This window comes from Talpa occidentalis, unplaced genomic scaffold, assembly GCF_014898055.3.
Source record: "Talpa occidentalis isolate TD23 unplaced genomic scaffold, MPIMG_talOcc4v2.1, whole genome shotgun sequence".
Classification (NCBI taxonomy): domain Eukaryota; kingdom Metazoa; phylum Chordata; class Mammalia; order Eulipotyphla; family Talpidae; genus Talpa; species Talpa occidentalis.
The window spans coordinates 98534648-98551392 of NW_026555331.1; the positions used below are offsets into that span (position 1 = coordinate 98534648).

At 37.4% G+C, this 16745-nt stretch overlaps 1 protein-coding gene across 11 annotated transcripts in view; it reads right to left on the bottom strand.

The window, feature by feature from the left end:
- MACC1 (MET transcriptional regulator MACC1) overlaps positions 1 to 16745 on the bottom strand; it is a 319768-nt gene that overhangs the window by 66443 nt on the left and 236580 nt on the right. The window contains exon 1 of one of the 11 annotated variants that reach the window (XM_037508825.2): positions 16376 to 16390. The exons of the other annotated variants lie outside the window; for them this stretch is intronic. The gene's annotated coding sequence lies outside the window, so the exon portion shown is untranslated. Of the gene's footprint in view, positions 1 to 16375; positions 16391 to 16745 lie in introns of those variants that run through there. 11 annotated transcript variants of the gene reach the window in all.

Below are 16745 nucleotides of genomic sequence, written 5' to 3' on the forward strand. Positions count from 1 at the left end.
AGACAAAGTGGGCAGCAGAACAGGCAGACTGACGAAATACACTGTTGAGGGGAGCAGTGGGTGCGACCGGAGAGGTCTGCAGTGCCATGTGGGACCCTCGCCAGCTGGCCGGGATCCAACCGGCACTGCAGAGGCTGCAGACAGCTTCACATAATGGCGCTCAACTGCCTGCGCCATCAGGGTAGGCCCTAATAGTCTTTTTCCTCTCACGACTCCAGCCTTATTGGCTGTTCCTGGAATACACCAGGCACACTCCTGCCTCAGGATTTCTACAATAGCCATTTTCTCTGCCTAAAGCACTCTTTTCCCAGATATCTATGATTACTTCCTTACCATCTTTAGATGTTTACTGAAATATCACCTCATTAATGAGGCCTTCCTGATCTCTCAATTTAAATTTAATAACAACGTTAACATACTTATTGCATTTCTATACCTTATTTTTCTTCATACCACTTTAAAAAACATCTAACATGCAATATATACAATGGATTTATTTTGTTACATCCTATTTTCCTCACACTAGAATACAAATACCATTGTCTATTTTGTTCACTCTTGCATCTCCAGAACCTAGAACAATTTCTGGTACATAGTAGGTGCTCAATAAATAACTATGGGGTGAATGCTGAATGAATTTCTCTTTAAAAATTTAAAAAGAAACAAGTTGGAGCAATATTCCAAAAGTTTGCACAATAAATCTGTGTAAGGTGTGAACTTTTTTTTTAAAGGCTTATTTATTCATGCATACAAGAACTGGTGTACAGGCCAGATATGCAGGATGGTGAGAGGATTCACCAGAGACAGAGCAGGGAGCAGAACAGGCAGATGGACTGAAAACACTGCTGAGGGGAGCAGAGGGCAAGACAGGAAAGGTCTGCCCCACCATGTGGGTATCTCGCTGGCCGGCCAGGATTGAACCCAAACTGCAGAAGCTGCGGACAGATTCACAGCACTATGCTCAACCACCTGCGCCACCAGGGGAGACCCAAGTTTGTGAACTTCTATGTAGTTTGGGAATCTATTGCAAATCTAGCTTATAAGTTACATGAACAACTTCTTTTAAAAAAATGTCAGATAGGGCTTCCCCGGTGGCTCAGCAGTTGAGCACTGGGTTGCGAAGCTGCCCGCAGCCTCTGCAGCACCGGTTCGATCCCTGGCCACCAGGCAAGTGTTCTACATGGTGCGCAGACCTCTCCCTGCTGCCCACTGCTCCCCTCAGCAGTGTACTTCGTCACTCTGCCTGTTCTACTCTTCGCTCTGGCTCTGGTGAATTCTCTCACCCTCCTGCGCCTCTGACTATACCCAGTGCTTGTATAAATAAATAAATAAATAAATAAATAAATAAATAAATAAATAAATAAATAAATCTTTAAAAAGAAAAAAAAAAATGCCAGACAGAGTGAAAGCTCTGGGAAGACTAACAAAGAAGTAATATATTTAAATCCCACCACTCATTAGTTCTAGACCAGAGAGAGAAAGATAAAGACATTTGGAAAAGTTATGAGACTCCTATTTCAATCCTCCTAACTTCTAATCTTTATTATAATTTATGCTATGCTAGAGAATTGAGTAGTCCAACAATCGCAATCATTTTCAGTCTCTTAAGTTATCTTCAGATTCATACAGTTGACAGCTACTAAATTTCTAGATTCTCTTTAGTCTTTACAACCATCCTAAAACCTCATTCTGTGAAAATTTGAATAGCTCACTCTTGACATGGCTTGGTTACAAATTACAGGCATTTATTATTAAAGTTCATAAAGACAGTCACATGTGATATTCTAAATAAGACTCAACTGACCTTAGTGAATAAACTCTTAGCTTCACTGTGTTAGCTTTTTATACTCCAAAATGACTTAACATAAAAGAAGAACATCTAAGATTTGGCATAACTATAAGAAAATGGCACTCTAAAGAAAGAAAAACGTATTCAGTGTGACATTTTATAGCCACAGTGCCAGACTTAAGGTGGTTAAAAAAAAAATCAGGACCACTTTATATGTTAGTTCAAATATAAGTATACCATATCATTTTTGCCTGCTGAATCATATCAAATTAATTAATGTTGAACATTTTTTCTCTTAACCCCCTTTATGCAAAACATTTTAAGCCTTACTATTTCAATCATATAGTATTTAAAGTAACAATGAAGTAATAAATTGTTATTGGATCTTGACATTGAATTACATTGCTTAATACAAAGTTTGCAGAATTAACAAATACATGTAAATCAAGCCATAACTCATAAACATTCCACGTTGACCATTTTGTTTAATGAGGAGTTGACAGAACTTTTCTCCATCCCTGTATCCAGCATGAAAATTCTAAAGCATGGAAATTCTGGGACAAATCATGGCTTCAAAATGTAGTAACAACAAAACCTAGCTGTTAGTTTTCATCACACAAAGAGAAATACAGATTTCATCATAAGTTCCTTCCTAATAATAACCCACGTTTTCATTTTGAGAACCTGCCTGTGAACTGTTAAAGACAGAATGATTCATGGACATATTCTGTAACTTTCGCTGTTACAAAATTCAATTTGACACAGACAAGAAAAAATGAGTATCATTCCCAGTAAGGTTTGCTTTCTGAGTTGTGAAAATACAGTCTTTCTTTGTATAATGCAACTGGTACTAAGTACACACAGCTTATGGAAAAAAAAAAAGGAGAGTATTAAAAACTTGGAAAACAAAGCTCTAACACTGCATGGATGACTTTCTCACCTTTCCATTACACCAGCTACACTACTCTGAACATTCCCTCAGTGGACTTTTTCTCCACGCCTGCAAATTACTAGCTGTAATACAGCACCTACAGTGTCACTTAGGGTCCAGCAAGGAAAACAGAAACCATATGAAGTATTTGAAGCAGAGAGGAATAGTTACAAAAGTGTTTGGAAGTCTGAAAAGGCGTAACAGAAGCAGCTGCTATCCCTAGGGCCTAGGAAACAAAAGGGAGGAAGAGGTGGTGGAAGCGTGGAGCCTGCTTGCTAATGAATTTCTGGGATGCCTCAGGAGATCCTGGAAACACCAGCAGGGACCTCCCTCCCACCCTCCCTTGTCAGTATTTAAATTATAGATAAGGTGCCATGAAGTACATGCTTGGACAGCTGGGATGAAGCTTGCTGCACACCAGTCTGGAGACACAACGGACTGTGTAATGAGTGCTGGAAGCATGAAGAGGTGCCATTCAATAGGAGCTGAGGCAACCAAGGGACTCTGCTTAAGGTGCTGATACAGTCACTTGGCAAGAGCTGGACAGCTGAGGTGGCAGTGTTGGAACTGAGGTAAAGGAGGGTTGTAGGTACTAGATGGACAGTGTATGCAGGAGTCCATCACTTGTTTCTGCTGTGGATGGAGGTCCAAAAGTTGAAAACAGGAAGTGAGTCACTTTCCCCCCTCCTTCATTTCTCAGTGTCTTGCCAGAATTTCTTATTGGCAAGACTTGACTAGAATCGTGCTGGGAATGAAGCCTGGAAAGGTAATCTGTGAAGTATCAGAAATATAATACATAAAAAGGCACAGAAGGAAGAAATGAAGGCAGAGGGCAAACAGGCAAATGGTTGGCCTAACTCCTAACCTCTATGCCAATTTATTTAACTATACCTAAATTTACTAGTAAGAAATTGGTATCTCGTTTTGTCATCTTACTAAAGTAATAAATGAGCACATAAAATGAATGAATGAAAAAGCTACAACTAGAAAGCAAGAACATTATCTACAATAGTTAATATATAAGACAGTGACTTTAAGTCTGCTATTAAGAAATTATGATTTTTCAACTTTTATAAAGGTACACTTGGACTTATGAAAGTTACAAAATATCTTTTCGTACTGTCATGAAGTCATGTTAATGTTCCACTTAAATCTTTATAATTTTTTTTTTTTTGGTGGGACCCTCTCTGGGGGCCGGGGAACGAACCAGCGCTGCAGAGGCTGCGGGCAGCCTCGCAGCCCAGCACTCAACCGCTGCGCCACCAGGGGAGGCCCCAAATCTTTATAATTTTGCTCAAATCCAATAAATGATGATGATGAATAATTTATGCAAGAGGCATACAATTAAGGAAAATTGACTAGCCAGTGGTACATTAAAGATACCTCTAATTCAATCCTTTACTATCCTCTCTTTGAGATTTCCCTTGAATCTGCGCTGGTCTTAGTGATTTTCTGAACTAATAGGACACAGGGAAACCAATACACAGGCATTTCCAAGTCTAGATCACAAAACGCCTTGCAGCCTCTGCTCGGGTCTCTAAAAAATAGTTGTTCTGGGTAAAACAAGTTGTTCTGGTAAAACCAGTTGCCATGTAAGAAGTCCATCATCCCTGCAGCCACCATGATGGGGAGACTTCCTATAGGTGCTCAGGTTCACCTATAGGAAGTCAGAAACTAGTCATCCTCTGCAGAGTGCCAGACATAAATATGAAGTCATCTTCTGCCCTTTAGATCAGCCCATCTGCAAGCTGAGACCCACAACCTATTTTTGATGAATAGAACCACCAGGCAATCTCTACCTAAAACAGTTATTAAATTGTGCAATATGACAAAATAGTGGTTGGTTTTGAGCCACAAAATTTTGAGATAGTTTATTACATAGAGACAATAGAACATGGTCTTTCTAATAGGCCAAAAAATGCACGTTAAAGCAAACTAGCCATATGAAATGTAACCAGGTTATGAGGCTAAAGTAATTAAATCACAAATCACAGTTCTCATGAAGCATCAAGGATGAAGTATTCGCATATCTTACTAATGGAATTGAAAATTATTACTGTATTTGAGGGAACCTCTTTGACAATGTGAACTTGACACAAATTGATCTTATGGTCCCTTGCTGTGATGTTATTCAAGGCACTGGGAGGGATCATAGCAATTTATATTTGTAATTTTGTATTCTATTTCTCACAGAGCCCCCTGCCTCAATTGGTATAAATTTCAGGCCCCATAAAATAGAATCTGTTCCTGGGGGATATACATTAATAACATGAAACTCTTTAAGCCCTTCTCGATAATTTGTATTTTCTCCATGAAAATTCAAATAGAAGAGGAACAGCTATGTTTATAAAACTGCTAGAGCATTACATATAGTAGAAATATAAACTGAAAATAATCCAAATGTTCTGGAAGAGATGAATAATTAAATAAATTGCAATCTTTCAATTTAGGGCATGATGTAATCATTTAAAATAATTATGAAGTCAAAAGTCATGAGATTTTTTATGGTATGTTTAGGTGACAAACCTCATCTTCAAAGTTTATATAAACTACAAGTATAAAGATTATGCATTAAAAATAAAAATTAGAAGGAAATTTGGAGAAGTGAAAACAGTTATGCTGAGTTGATGATCCTAAGATGCAGGCTTTGTCTTTATTTTTTTAATGTACATTTCTCATCTAGATTGCATCCCATTACAGTTATTGGCAAGTGATGCAAGCTCTATCAGAAGTCAGTTTCTGAGGTTTTACAGGAGATATCCTGTAAATTCTGCAGCTAAACTAAGGGAATTACTGTAATGTCCAAGCTAGGGAAAGCAGGCTGGGTTGTAGAGGGTCACTTCTCAGTTTTGTTTTGTTTTTTTTGTTTTTTTTTTTGAAAAATGCATTGTGGAGAAATAAACTTGTCATTAGAAAGGTAAACTCAGATTCTGGGGGAAGTTCAGCTTCTTTCTATTCCCTTTTTGGCAAACTAAAACTGTTAAGAGGCAGAAATCAAAGTACCCACACTGTTTTCCACCCCATCTGCTATCTTTACACAAGAAGGTATGTGCCTACACACAGGCACACGTCTGTAGAGACATGTTTAAAGAGAACATTAGTTACTGTAGTAAGTTTTTAGATACTGTGGAGTAGTTAGAGCAGAAATAGCAATATCTGGAGCTAGTTCTGGGTTCATGGTCAGCCAGTTACACACCCTGCAGTGACTCCTTGCTTTTTGGCACTTCCATGTCTCCATCTAAAAAATGAGGATTCTTCAAGATGTGATCACCAAGCCCCTGTCACCATCATCTGCCTCTGCACACAAAGGAAATGGGTCCCATTTAAGAAATGGAGAACTTCTGAAGCCACCTCAGCCTGAGTGAATTTTATCTCTTTGTTCTATCATAATTTCCAATCAGGTACTTCCAGATGATAAAATCTCAGATGATAGAAAAGGACTGAAAAGGAAGTCAGGTTATCACACACAGATAAGCAGTGACAGAAAGCAGGGAACACAGCTTTTCTTCTCCTCTCCTAACTTAGAAAACAGTTAACAAAATGATGGCTCCCTTCCTTGTTCTTTTTTTTTTTTAATAATTAAAATTTTTATTAGAAGGAAACACTTGGGGAGGGAGAGGCGGGGATTTTAATCTGACTGCAAGGCAAGTTTAAGGAGCCTCACTTAATAGCCCTCTTTCTTTTCACCGTACCCTTAAAAATTCACACCTGACTCAACCTGGCCCCAGTTGAAAGCCAATTCAGCCTCTGGGCTCCTCTGGCTGAGGTCCAGCAGGCAAGATCACGTCAGAAACTTTATTTCCACATAAAACATCATTTTGCAATATTCAAGAACAATCAACATGCCAGCTTTTCAGAAAGGCCCTCATAATGTGAATTTAAAATTGCCTACCTTGTAGTTTTCATTAAAGGCCATTCCAGTACCAAAAAGGGACTTGTGAATCATTCACAACACACAATTCTAGTTTTACCCCTAAATCAATTCCTATCAAAAGGTAGCTTTAAAGGTACAACATATTACTCCAACCTCCTACAAAAATTGTCTCTGCAGGATGATGGGTTAGCATTAGTTCCTTGGTTTTTACACATAGTGAAGATGAGATGTCACCATATACAGATTTTCTCTGTATTTTTAAAAAACATAATCAGGAAACTTGCCCATTACATTACATATCCCTCATATAAAGCTATGTTTATCAAATTATTCTCAGATTTTTGTGGATAGAAAGAATATCTTCCTCCTAATGTTTTGTTTATTTAAAAACCAGTATCCCTTCATGCTTTTGTTTTTACCTAGATTCCTGTTTTTATTTATTTATTTTTGGCATTTGCAGTATTTTCCTACATCTCTGGATTTTGTTTAATATAAAGAATCTGCTCCCCCAACCCACCATACCTTATGACTGTTATGAGGGCTTAGGTTTTCAATTTTATTGTGTATGCATTTTTGTAATTAAGGAAAAGGCAGTATATAAATATATAACAATGTATTAGGTATATGTGTATGTGTTGTATGTAGTGTATAGTATCATTAATACATTTAGAACTGAAAAGACATTGGCAATAATTTAATGATTTCAACCATGGCTTAAAACACAATTCTCTTGTATGGAGAACCAATTTCGTAAAATCGAATAACGTCTAAAACTTAAATAAATACAATTTGGTAATAAATAAAAGCAAAATAAATCTGACTGAAAGGTCAGTCCACCACCTTTACCTGATAGCCACCCTTTTAATGCAGTGAAAATCTCTGGAGACACCTCAAAGAGTGAGGTGGTAAACATTTGATATTATCAATCACTCAATAATCACCTTTTTAAAATATAGAAACTGACACATTGAAACTGTGAATTATCTAAAAACACTTGTTTCATTGGTGATCAGTTCAACACCAGATCTCAGGTTTTTTGATCTCCAGATATTTTTTCCCAATAGAGTGTGAAAAAAAAAAAAAAAAGTCAACCCCAATTCTGACTTAAAATTGTGGTGTCTGAAAGGGTGAGTGATTTAGAATTTTGTTAATGATTAAAGACAGTCTAAGATTTTCTTAAAATTAACAAGGCAGAAACATTACTTTGTCTCTTTTTCCCTCCTCTCAGACCTATGCCTCTTTGCTGGTTTGCTTGCAACTGGTCTGTGCCTTCTTTATTTCCTGTGCAAATTTTATGAATTTATTTTTTTTGATCTTCTGATTAAAGAATTACACAGATCTGCATTTGCATTTTTGTATATTAAAAAACATAGCTAAGATAAAGATTCTATGGAATCTTAATGACACTTTGTTTTTCTTTACTGGGAAATTTTAAATGTTGCCTACTTCGATTGTTAACAATACACATACTGAAATCTGTTTTCTGTTTAGTAAAACTGACTAAAATGTTCTCTACACTCTACCAACAAAACTACAACTGAATTAACTTGGGAGCATTGTTTATTTTACAAATACCTCCAGATAAAAACTAAGAAAGCAAAAATGTAATTGCATGATATACAAAAATTAGACAAACTTTGAATGTATCATCTAAACAATCCTATTTGATCTGCAAAGTTTCAAATTCATGACTCTTTACACTCAATTTCTGAAGGAATGGAAAAGTTTTAAACAAATTTCAATCATCTAATAGTAGATGAACATCATGACTTTTAGGAGAAATGCTTACAAAGTTATGATCTAATGTTTCTTTTCATTTTTATTTTTTAGAGTATACAGACTTTTTTTCTTTGCCCACTAAAGTGTATCCAAAATTTCTTTTATAGAAATATTTATTTAATAAAAAACATTTCAATAGGAGCAAATTCAAGGACTATAAGAAGAAACACCACTTCTTAGAGGTGAAACCCATAAACAGCAAAGTCATAAGGGCAGACTGTCTTCCAATTATCACAGTGACTCATCCTGGTAGAGAAGGGGATAACAGGAAGGTCTAAAGTTTGGGTATTAGCAAAGAGATCTCAAGAAGACTATATATATATATATATATATATATATATATATATATATATATATATATATATGGAGGTTCTTGCGGGCTTCATAAGAAGACAGTGGTGGGAATAGAAGCAAACAATTGCCAAAAAGATATTGATCAAGGCAATGTTGGATTCCCTTTTATTGAGAACCGGGAAAAACCTAGCACTAATTAAACTAGTGCCTGGTAAAGTCCCAGGGACTTTTCAGGACCACAAATAGGCAGTGGATCCAAATGCAGCATGGGAGATCAACAAGGATAAAAAGTCAAAGGTATCATGCTAGTCTGGGATATAAACAATGAATAAAGCAGGCTTGCCAAGGACTTGATTTTAATGGATGTTGCTCTGTTAGTGGGCCAAAAGGGATGAAGTGGATCAATGGGCCAATGTAAATATTCAAGTCTTATTCAGAGAAGTAAACATTTTGTCCAGGCTCCACTCTGATTACTCAATCCTGTCTTGATAGGCTCCTGAAGTAGTTCCCTCGTCTTAACCTCATTCTGGAGTATTCCATTTAGATCTTCGCTCCAATTTTAATCTCTCCAGTTGCCTTTTATTTTAATTTATTTATTCATTTACACAAGAACCAGGGTACAGGCCAGATGCGTGGGAGGGTGAGAGGATTCACCAGAGACAGAGCAGGGAACAGAACAGGCAGACTGACAAAATACACTGCTAAGGGGAGCAGCAGGAGTGACAAGAGAGGTCTGCCGCGCCATGTGGGACCCTCGCCTGCTGGGATCAAACTGGCGCTGCAGAGGCTGCAGACAGCTTCACTGCGTGGTACTCAACCACCTGCACCATCAGGGGAGGCCCTCCAGTTGCCTTTTAATGATACAAGATTAGTGGGGGTTACCAGTGTGTAAGTCAAATTACATATATATTATCCAATTAATTCAATCAGCAGAATAAATCCACCAAGCATAAGCAACTTGATATAAAACAAATCCTTCAAATGGGTGACAAAATAGGACTAAAAAAAATGAAATTGGCATTAATGAAAAAGGGAAGGAATGAATAAATCCTTTGTCCATAAAAACATGATACTAAGACCATGCAGAGCAAGGACTTTCTAAATTATTAGACATTACAAAATACTTTCAAAATGTAATGCTAGGCAGGTGCTTCAGATATTAACACAATAAGAAGGCTGTGTTTGGGATAGAAAACAAATGACCCAGTCAAAAAAATGGGCAGAAAAGATGAATAGGTGCTTCTCCAAACAGGACATACAGATGGCCAACAGGCACATGAAACGTGTTCATCATCACTTATCGTCAGGGAAATGAAAATCAAAACCAGAGTGAGATATGACCTCACACTTGTAAGAATGGCCCAAAGACCAGAAACAAGTGTTGGCAAGGATATGGAGAAAAAGGAACCCTCTTACACTATTAGTGGAAATGCAGTGGTCCAGTCCCCATGGAAAATTGTGTGATGGTTTCTCAAAATATTAAAAATGGACACAGTAATAACACTTGTAGGTACCTACATGAAGAATACGGAACACTAAATTTAAAAGGAAACTTGTACTCCCATATTCACCGCAGCACTACATAGAACAGCCAAACTATCAACACAATACAGATGCTCAAAACCAGTTGCGTGGGTCAAGATACACAATGGAATACTACTCCAGTATTAAAAAAAAGACAAATTTTCACCATGTGTGACAACATGAATGGAACTGGAGGGGATTATGCTAAGCTAAATAAGTCAGAAGGAGAAAGCCAAATACAGGACTGTGTCACATATATGAGGAATATGTAGAAACAAAACAAAGGATCAGATACAGTCAAACCAATAATAAACCCCAGAAACCTGACTGTGGAATTGAGGCTACCAGAAGGCCTGCTGATGCATTGTTAGGCTCCAAAAACATCTCTCCACATCCCAACCTAGAAACATGGGTACTGTCCAACAGTGTAAATTTATAAAAAAGCCAGGCAAGGTTTTCACGCTAATCTTGCTGGATACTCAGCAAGAACAACGAGGCACTATATACTGGGCAGCATCCATTCTAATAGGTTAGTGACCATACCATATTCATTGTTGAATGTTTTCAGTATCACTCTACACCAGGAAAGTGTCAGTCTAAGTCTATCCAAGTAGTTGATGCTCTCTCTTTTTTTAAAGTCCTCAAAGATGACTGGGTATTATTTGGTAGACTGGAATTTATGTGTATGCTTCTTTATTAAAAATACAAATATATTTGAAAGAGAGAGGAATAGCACTGTGTTGTTTGAAATGATGAATCAAACAAAAAGATGATCTTGATAGACATTAGTCAAACCCAGAGGAAGGTTGATAAAATCTGTAATTAAAATTGGAGAACAATTAATGTGGTTGCCAGGATCATGATGTATAGGGTGAAGGAAAAGACCCCTTGTCTTCCCCATGGGATCATGTAATTTATGAAGTGGGTTCTAGAGGTTGAGCTATCTGGGTTCAAATGTCAGTTCAATACCCATTTGTAAGGAGAAGAAAGGCAAAGAGTGCTTCAGGCAAAAAAAGATGATGACATATAGAATGTGGAAACTAGAGTGAGCACGGCTCATTCTGGAAGCAACAAATAGTTCAGGAAGATGGTGCCATAACAGTAGGGTAGGGGAAGGGGTAGGAGGACTGTGCCAATGGCAAGAGGGAAGCACGCAAAGGCAGCGTGGTGGTCCTGACTGACATGATGAGACAGCATGGAGAACTTGGAACTTTAGCCTAAAAGAAAGAAGATATAGAAGAGTTTAAATTAAGGGAATGCCAATATCCCTTTCATTATTCATATTTTAGAAAAATGGAAAGTAAAAGGTGGGGTAGAACTAAAAGCAAGGAAAAATTAGAGTGTTCTGAAGTAGGAAAGTGATCATGAGAATGAAGTGAAGCAGACAGAACCCAGTTCATTCCTCATCTTCAAAGCTACCTAATGATTACAGGTCATCCCTTGAGGTTTGCCCTCAAGTTCTTTGGAAGTCCAGTGAAAAAAGAAAAAAAAAATCTTGCCATTTGTGACAAGATATATGGAACTGGAACAAATTATGCTAAGCAACATAAGTTAGGAGAAAGACAAGGCCTCCCCAGTAGTGCAGCGGGTTGAGCACAGTGCTATGAAGCTATCCGCAGGCACTGCAGCACAGGTTCAATTCCTGGCCAGCCAGGGAGATTCCCACATGGTGCAGCAGACCTCTTCTGTTGTGCCCACTGCTCCCCTCCGCAGGATATTTCAGTCATCTACCTGTACTGCTCCCCGCTCTGTCTCTGGTGAATCCTCTCACCTTCCTGTGCCTCTGGCCTGTACCCCAGGTCTTATATAAAAATAAATCTTTAAAAAAAAAAGAAAGATAAATATAGGATGATTTCATGTACATGTAGAACATAAAAAACAAATCAAAGGAATACACACAACTAAGCCAAAACAAACCTTATAAATCTTACCGCAAAATAACAGTTAGTAGAGGAAGAGGTTAAGGGGAGGGGATCCAGTGAATTCTGGGGGAGGACTAGGGGTGTTTTACTGGTGGGTGTGGTCTAGTAATATGCATCTGAAGAGCTGAGCACCTACACCCCTAAATCATATACAGTGTTGCAAACCAACACCGCCTCAATGAAAACAATAATTTTAGAAAGTTCACAAGGAATCAAAAGAATAAGAAGACTGTAGGAAACATTTAAGTAAATAGAAATGATAGGTGAAGCATCTGAAGAAAACAACAGGGAAGGAATGAACAAAAGCAGGAAAACCATGAGGATATTAACTCGGGATAGTAGTACATTAGTCACAATATCCAAGAATTGGAATCAACCATCTATTCCAAAGGATATTAAATTATAACCATATACATTTTGGCTCTAAAATCACTGAGCCTATTACTTACTCCATCATTATCATAAAGGACACTTAAACAAGTGTTAGAAGAATTTTTAAGTCAGAGCAACCACAAAACTTTGTCCTTGAAGAAATGAAAGTAATTTGAAGAACACACTGATATTCCCACTGTATAACTCAATGTTATCACTATCTAGCCCATATATAGTCTGAAACCATTTTATTCACACATTTGGGAAATGTTCCCCAAAAGAGATATTCTCTTTATCTTTTTCTGATGATTTCAACTGAACATCCTTCCCAGACCTGGCAAAAGCTCCACCACTTCCCACAGTGTCCTATTGCTTCTCAGCCAATTTCTGACATTCTGGGTACATGTCTCTTCTGTATTTTAGGAAGTCACTTCACTGTGCTTTTGATCGACTAATACACATTTTTTTTTTCCTGGTGTCCAATGATTACAGTTCAAGCAAAGAATTTATCATACTTTCTAATAAGAGAGAATTAATGAAGAAGAATGTCACAAATTACATGATTGAATGATATACTGAATGCAGTACTTCCTTCCTTTAGTTATTTATGAGCACAGATCTCTAGTACACCAGGATCCCCTCAAGGGCTGTACCTGAATTGCTCTTTAACCCCAAGGCCCAACCCAGGGAGAGAACATGGAGGATTACTTGAAGTAGTTGTTGAATGAATAAATGACACTACCAACAGAATACAGCCCATAGATGGCATTCATCCTCCAAAAGCAATGTTGCCTTTTTTAAGTACTATCCTGTAATCATCAGGTGCTTCTGCAGCTTTCCTTCTTCATTTTCATTCTAAGCCTACCCTGGGCTTGCTGACATAGTTCCTGAAGGGTTTACACTTATATGATATATGACATGCAAAACTTTACACACCCATCACAAATACTGCTGTTATTACCTTCAGCTATCACCAGATAACTAGCTTTAATAGCCACCTTGGCATACATGTAGTCTTTCAAAAAATTATTTTTGAAAAATTTAATAACATGCCTTGAAGTTTAAATAATTCTAAATTGTCTTTTGCCCTCCAAATTAATTAATAGTGGTGGGATAAGATGGCCTCTCTTTATTATTGCTAAGATACAGACACATAAAAATAATGTTTACATGGGCCTCCCTGGTGGCTCAGGGGTTAAGTCTCAGTGCTATCAAGCTATCACCAGCCACTGTGGCATGAGTTTGATCCAGAGCCAGGGAGCTACCCACGTGGCACAGCAGATCTCTCCTGTTTCACCTGCTGCTCCCCTTAGCTCCCCTATTTCAGTAGATCTGCCTGTTCTGCTCCCCACTCTGTCTTGGGTGTCTTGGGTGAATCCTCTTACTCCCTGCACCTCTGGCCTACACCCCAGTTCTTACATTCATAAATAAATAAAAATAAATCTTTAAAAAAGTAATGATTATTAGTTAACTACAGAAAAAAAAAGTGAGAAAACAATAAAACATTTGAGTTGCAGCTAAAATTTTCAAATAAGTTTTAAATAACAATTATGACAGCATAATTCCTGGATTCTGTATAGTACCCTTATTAAAAATCAATATTATGAAGGAAGGTTGAAGAGCAAAGGGGTGAAAGCACCTAATAGACTATAGTGGAAGATTATGGGGACTTTGACGGTGGCTATGACGTAATAACAGACATCTGAAGAGGTGTGAATTTATACCCCTAAAACATAGTGTTATAAACCAATGTTACTTCACTAAAAATAATTTCACTAAAAATTAGAAGATGTGCTACATATACACAATGGAATATTACTCAGCAATCAAAAAAGATAAACTCATGCCATTTGCAGCAACATGGATGGAGCTGGAAGGGATCATGCTCAGTGAAATAAATCAGAAAGAAAAAGAAAAATACTGGATGGTCTCATTTATAGCAGGAATTTAGAAAAACAAAATAAGGGATCAGGAAAAAGACTAATTAAAATAAAATCAAAATCAACAGGCAACTATAAACCAGAAACACACTGAGCGGGGGTGAGGAGGTGGGGAAAGAGAAGGAAGTAGGATCAAAACAACGGTGATGGGAATTTTATGGGGACTATAAACAAGATGAAAATGCATACATTGTACAAAAAATGAATGAAAAATGATGTAAAAGTATATTTTAAAAATACAGAAAACTGTCAGAAAAAATTACTATTATGTATTAGAGATAATCATGTAATTAGTTAAGAAGGCTATAAAAAGATCTCAATGATGTCAGGGATATCTTTAAGAACATACCGGAGGGCCTCCCTGGTGGCGCAGGGGTTAAAGACAGCACTATCAAGCTATCGCCAGCCACTGCAGTATGAATTCGATTCCCTGTGGGCCAGGGAGCAACCCACATGGTGCAGCAGACCTCTCCTGCCTTGCCCGCTGCTCTCCTCAGCAGTGTATTTCAGTAAATCTGCCTGCCCTGCTCCCCACTCTGTCTCTGGTAAATAATCTCACCTCCCCCCATTTCTTTCCTGCACCCCAGCTCTTGTATGCATAAATAAGTAAATCTTAAGAAAAAGAATATACTGGAAATGCATCATTATTACAACTAACTATTGTTATGTAAACCCAGACACTAATATAGATGATCCAATACCAATCCTAAAATTAGGCCCACTGAAAGGTACACTGACAAAATGGTCTTAAGTATTTTTGAAGGAGTCATGGATGCCTGCTCTTTGATCTGTTTTTTAATTGTGAGAAAATTCTTTTTTAATTTTACGATTTTAGCTATTTTTCAATGTACCTTTAAATAGTGTTAAGTATATTTACATTTTTGTGCAGCCAAGCTCCAGAATGTTTTCAAACTGCAGAACTGAAACTATATACCTTTAAACATTTCATATTTCCCCCTCCCACCAGCCCCTGGAATCTTCCATTCCAGTCTCTGTTTCAAAGAATACGACCACTGGGTACCTCATATAATAGGAATCATATAATGTTTTTGTTGCATTAATCTGTTTTTCAAGTTTAATTGAAACATATTGAATAATTAAGGAGAATCATCAGTTATATTCTAGCCTGAGAGGTAGGTTTTATGCCAACATTAATACTGAGGAAACGGGGTTCAAAGGGTGAAGCATCTTGCCAAAGGTCACATTTTTAATAAGCAGTGGGGGCCATCAAATCCAACTTTATCCAACTTTGATGCTCACAGTCTTTTCAACACACCTGGTTGACTTTTGAAGTATTTAAAATTTTCAGAGGATTTCAGTCACCTACACACTTGAAGCAAGTCAGAGTGATGTTCTGGTATTTATTTTTACATTTGACTTTGTATACTGCATCTTCTTTCTTTAATCTATTTTATTTGAGACCATGCCTCAAGGTATTCTATTCTAAGTTTATTCTAAACCATGTCCCACAAACTCACACAGTATCAGTTACCTTCCCTTTTTCCTTTCCAAGCAGGGTTCAAGGAAGCAGAATTTCACTTGTCAATTGTGTTGGAAATGACACAATTTTCTAATGCATAGTATATATCATTAGGAAAAGTATATTAATTCTTCTACAGGTATAATTTATATAGAATATTACATTAGTTTCATGTGTACCACATAATAATTCAATTTATATAGATTGTGAAATGATCACCACAATAGTTAATATCCATCATCACAGAGTTACAAATGTTTTTTTCTTGTGATGAGAACTTTTAAGATCTCCTTCTTAAGAACTTTCAAATATCCAGTACAGTGTCACTAACTAGTCACTACGAGTACATTACATCCCCAGGTCTTTTTTATTTTATAACTGAAGGTTTGTACCTTTGACATTTTTTTATCCACTCCCCCCACCCTTATCCCCATCATTAAAAGTGTATTAATTTTCAAAACAACACTTACAGTTGTGGAAATGAACCCCAGCTGTTTCAGTTCAGGAAATACTATCTTATTGAATGGAAGTCACTCCACCAGCACCAAAGAGTCTCTCCAAGCTTGCCTTGCTCTGTGTGCCTCACATGAACTGCTGGTCAGGGAGCCAGCTGGGACCTGAAGTCCTCCCAGTGTGGTTAAAGATGCCCAACCAGAAACCCCAAAAGGCAAGAGAACTACAATACCCACAATTCAGACTCCTCACCAGAAACCAGGAAAAGAGGGCAGATAGCAACAGTTTCACTGTAGGAAGAAAGCGTAAGTAAATGGAAAAGCAAAGTGATAATTAAAAAAAAAAATCAGGTACATATATCTAAGAACAATTTGTAACTATGGACCT